Source organism: Rhinopithecus bieti, unplaced genomic scaffold (assembly GCF_001698545.2).
Source record: "Rhinopithecus bieti isolate Rb0 unplaced genomic scaffold, ASM169854v2 scaffold_76, whole genome shotgun sequence".
Taxonomy (NCBI): domain Eukaryota; kingdom Metazoa; phylum Chordata; class Mammalia; order Primates; family Cercopithecidae; genus Rhinopithecus; species Rhinopithecus bieti.
In genome coordinates, this window is record NW_016803343.1 from 855828 (window position 1) to 861511 (window position 5684).

Below are 5684 nucleotides of genomic sequence, written 5' to 3' on the forward strand. Positions count from 1 at the left end.
TTTTTTTTTTGAGACGGAGTCTTGCTCTGCCGCCCAGGCTGGAGTGCAGTGGCCAGCTCTCAGCTCACTGCAAGCTCCGCCTCCCGGGTTCACGCCATTCTCCTGTCTCAGCCTCCCCAGTAGCTGGGACTACAGGCGCCCGCCTCGTCGCCCGGCTAGTCTTTTGTATTTTTCAGTAGAGACGGGGTTTCACCATATTAGCCAGGATGGTCTCGATCTCCTGACCTCGTGATCCGCCCGTCTCGGCCTCTCAAAGTGCTGGGATTACAGGCTTGAGCCACCGTGCCCGGCCAATCTTTTTAATATAAGAAGAACAAATGTTGATGAGACAGTGATGGTCCCACACATTGGCACATCCACACCAGGAGGCAATTTTTCAGTATTAATATAATATTAAATGCACACACCACATGATTGAATTGATTCAGTCAAGTCTATTTCTTGGCATCGACTTCAGAAAAAAAAATATGTGCACTAGGAAGAATGTACAAGGATATGTATTGTAGCATTGTTTGAAATATAAGAAATTTAAACTACTTAAATTAACTTTAATATGGAAATAATTCAATAAACCATGATAATGTTTCCAGAGTTGCTAAATAATAAAAATCACCTAGGATACTGAGAGAAAATAATTTCTTGGCCAGCCTCTGTGGCTCACGCCTGTAATCCCAGCACTTTGGGAGGCCGAGGTGGGCTGATCACCTGAGATCAGGAGTTTGAGACCAGCCTGGCCAACATGGTGAAACCCTGTCTCCACTAAAAATACACACACACACACACACACACACACACACACACACACACACAAAGAAGTAGCCAAGCATAGTGGCGGGTGCCTGTAATCTCAGGTACTCGGGGGGCTGAGACAGGAGAATCGCTTGAACCTGGGAGACAGAGGTTGTGGTGAGCTGAGATCATGCCACTGCACTCCAGCCTGGGCAACAGAGTAAGACACCATCTCAAAAAAAAAAAAAAAAAAAAAGAAAGAAAAGAAAAAGAAAAGAATTTCTCCAACCCCCTTCCCAGTCCCATGAAACCAGACTCTCTTAGGGGTGAGGGCTGAATATTTCTAGGTGACTCTTATCATTAGGAAATTTTCAGAAACAGTTAAGGAAAGTGTTTCCAAAACTATCTCCACAAATACTAGATGAGAATTTAAGAGAATGCAGGTATGTTTGTGTGAAGCAACTCAAAATGAGCTCCAAAATATATTGACTGATCAACAGAGACTACAGATGAACCCACAATATGATACCATTATGTAGCCACAGGCTCACACACAGAACCATGTATTTTGAGAGATGAATATGGGCTTGGGGGTGGTGATTTCAAAGGGAACTTCTGTTATGCCTATAAAGTTTGGTTTTTCAGCCGAGCGCAGTGGCTCACGTTTGTATTCCCAGCACTTTGGGAGGCCTAGACAGGCAGATCATGAGGTCAGGAGACCGAGACCATCCTGGCCAACATGGTGAAACTCCATCTCTACACAAAAAAAAAAAGAAAAAAAAAAATTAGCTGGGTGTGGTGGCACATGCCTGTAATCCTAGCTACTGGGGAGGCTGAGGCACGAGAATCAGTTGAACCCAAGAGATGGAGGTTGCAGTGAGCCGAGATCATGCCACTACACTCCAGCCTGGTGACAGAGCGAGACTCCATCTCAGAAAATACAAATAAAAATAAAGTTTGACTTTTCTTTTTACAACCAAAATGTAGTCATGTGTTAACTCTTTAATTAAAAGTAAATATTTATGTACTGCTGGTGTGGTTGAGGTGATGAAGGTAGCCTTTGCAAAATTTATGATTTGTCTCAGATCTCACATACACCCTGAGGCATGTCCTCGTTAAATTGTATCTACTTATTTATCAAATATTTGACATTGTTCTCTACACACAATGAAGCAGGTTCATTGTTTTGGAAAGGGAGGGCAAGAGAGGCAGTAAAGATGGGGAAGAGGACCAAGAAATCCCCTGCCATTTCCATGTCTACCCATCTTTCAAGACCCAATTCAAATTCTGTCTCAAAGGGTCAGTTCCCACAACGTGATCTCATCTCTGTCTTCTACACTCCCATGCCACTTCCTTCATCTACTCACATATTTGACTACAGGTCTCACCCCTCTTCCCACACTATCCCCCCTCCATTTCACTTTTTATTTCCCCAAAGCTCAGCAGTGCCCTGCATACACAGCTCTCAATACTAAATGATTATTGAATGAAATGCTTCCAGCTATGCCTCTGAGGTCTGAGAATGGTCTTCTACTCTCCACTGTAATTACTGCCCAGTGGAAGTCACTTAGTCCTCTCTCCCCTTACATCCTCACCCCATCTCTCCCTCCTCCACACTGCTGTCCAAAATGCCTGCAATAGGAAACATGTGTTTTCATTATATAATTAAAGCTAAGGCTCAATATCCAAATCCCCTGAGGAGAGGCATAAAAAGTAAATGGTTGCATCCCATTCTTTTAGAACCCACAATGGACAGGAGTGAAAGAAGAGACAATAAACAGTTCCCACATACCTCGGGTAGGGTGAAGAGCAGAGTTGGAGAACAGAAACTCTGTTGGTTCCTTGGGGAGGAAAAACAAGCATGGAAAAAAGAGGCTTTTCTTCATAAGTGTGCCACATCAGTCACCCATTGCCACTTCTGCCTTTCATCTAATCCCTGGCAGCCATCCTAAGAAGAATAACTGTCTTGACATGAGACAGACGATTTCAAGGCCTTCTCCTTGAGGCCAATCTATCCATGAAGATGGGGAACAGCGTTTCACAGTGTTGCCCTTCAGTCCTCTTATGAGTGACTCATTCCGAGACCAAACTGAGGACACTCTCCAAAAAGCCATGCCAGGTCTCCAGCTGGTTTCAGACTAGCAGCCACAAAGGAATCAACAGACCATTGTTTTTTTATATAAACCGTATGTCCTGGAACTTCATGTCTTATGCCACTTGTGCTGAGGTCTCTTTGCCCTACCTAGCTCTCCCCACAGTCACATTTATTTTATTATTTATTTAAGTTATGCATCAATCAGGGGGCTGGCATGTAACATTTGGCACCTCAAATTGGGTAGTTTGGAGAAAGTTCATAAAAGGAATATTTGTTTTTTTTTTTGTTTGTTTGTTTGTTTTTTTGAGGCGGAGTCTCGCTCTGTCACCCGGACTGGAGTGCAGTGGCCAGATCTCAGCTCACTGCAAGCTCCGCCTCCTGGGTTTACACCATTCCCCTGCCTCAGCCTCCCGAGTAGCTGGGATTACAGGCGCCCGCCACCTCGCCCGGCTAGTTTTGTATTTTAGTAGAGACGGGGTTTCACCATGTTAGCCAGGATGGTCTCGATCTCCTGACCTCATGATCCGCCCGTCTCGGCCTCCCAAAGTGCTGGGATTACAGGCTTGAGCCACCGCGCCCGGCCAAAAAGGAATATTTGTAAACAGCAAGAAGACAGTTCTATCTCTTGGTGCTGGTATTGGTGAGGCACATTTGCCACCTCTCTGTCAGGAGCTGCAAGGAGCGGGAGTGAGTCCCAGTCCCAGGGAGTCATAGCTACATGGGAAGGGCTGCCTGACAGGTGCTTTCAAGAGAATATATATCCTAATTTCAGTCTCCCTCCTTTTGATTTCTTCCCTCTGTCTTCATTGGCCAAACCCTGCTGGAAGCCAAGGGCCAAAGAAGCTCCTTGATGTTGTCTACAACAGTTCATCCCTCTAGGTCACAAGCAGGTGGAGGTGAATGAACAGTGATGCTGGGAGAACAATGGAAGATGTACAGGACAACTGCACTGTCTGTCTTTGGCTCAAAAACCACCACCAGTGGCGTTTGTGTGTACAAGGCCATTTATAATCTGAAGCGCACTACCTTTCCACCCAATCTCCCACCATTCTCACCATGTGACAGTGCTATGATCAAGACATAAGGCAGTGTCCCTGCCCAAGCCTCACAGTTCCATACCTGTGTGCCTGCCTTGTGCTTCCTCCTCTGCCTGAACCATTCATCTCCCTTTCCGTCTTGGAGAATTTCTACCCATCTTTCAAGATGAGACTCAACCATTTCCCTTTGAAGACTTCCCTGATCTTATTCTCTTCATATAAGCTTCATCAATTTTGCATTTTTAATACTGAAACACAGCAAAAGTATGTGAGCACAAACTTTATTCCTGTACATTTTTTCCTGCCACTGTACTGAGCATTCCTCAAAGATGAAGACTTTCTATCATTATTATTAGTAATGACCACAACTGTAATTTTCTGAGTACTATTATGTGCCAGACCTAGCTCCATTAATTTATTTTCTCAATTAATTATATGACACACTTTGTTTTTATCCAAAGTACACGCATGAACACTGATTTTCAGAAAGATTGATCAGCTTGCACAAGGTCACTCAGCTAGTTAGCAGCGGAGCTAGGATTCAAACCTATGTCCATCCAACTCCCAAGTCCCTGAAAGTAACCACAGCGGACACTACCTCTCAGCTTCATGTCCCCAGAGATGGCCCCACTCTGGATAATGCATAACTGGTGCCTGAGACATGTTTCTGAATAAACAACCAGAAGAATAATATGCTGACAAAAATCTTTTGACTATGCATACGTTGCTCTGGTATGAGTTGGCACATGGCCTTGATTTTCTGTAGCCTCATCTCCAGGCTGATAGTTTACAGTCACGTTCCATGATGCTGGTAAAACTAAACTAAACAAACTAAACTTTGTCTTGACTTAAGTGGCTTCTCAGAAAAGACTCATCAGCAAACACAATCCCTTCGAAGACTGTGGTATTGTCCTTGATCCTAGAGCAGGGTTAGAAAATTTTCCCAAGGAATGGAAGAACAGTGTGGCAGGAGTAGCTGAGCAATATGTCCTTGTGGGTTTACATAACACAAACTGGGAGCTGAGAAAAAAAGAGGAAGTAGATTTTTTAAATGAATCCTTTTATAATAATAACAGCCACCATAGACTGAAAGCTTGTTGTGTGGCTAACTCTGTTCTTGGTGCTTTACATGCATTATTTCTAATTTTTTAGCAGCCCTGAAAAATAGATCTTACTTATCTTTCTTATTCCCATTTTATAGACCAGGAAACTGAGACTCAGTGAGCTTAAGTAACTTGTCCAAGGCCTCCCAAACACACGTAATACCTGACTTCAAAGGCCATGCTTAAATTTCCATGGCTCTACCCTGATTCCCTGAAAGACGCAAATTAAACACTATAAGCTATAACAGAACCGACATGATCATAAGGGAAATCCCTTATGAACCTTTGGAAATTCTATGGCAAGTCAAGGTAATTCTGATTATCAAATGCAATTGTAAAACTCAGTTTTAGAATCCTAAAATAACATTTGTCTTCACATAATTACCTAATTTAAGCCTTCCTTTTACATCTTTGTAAAACAAGTAAAAGTGGTGTTATGATTCCATTTATGGATGAGGAGATTGAAGTTCAGGGAAACAAAGCAGCTGATAACAATAGCATTGGAACCCAGGACGCTCATAAACTTATATGCAAAAGCATTTGTGTTGTGAGTATTTTGAACCTATAAAGTTGAAAGTCTGCTTGTTTCTAAAGAGTTGGCGTATGCCAACTTCCTCTTCCTCATCTACCTTTCTCCACTGACACATTTTTTCCTTATTATGTTCATTCATTGCACAAGTATTGTAACAACACTTTTTTTTTTTTTTTTTTTTTTTTTTT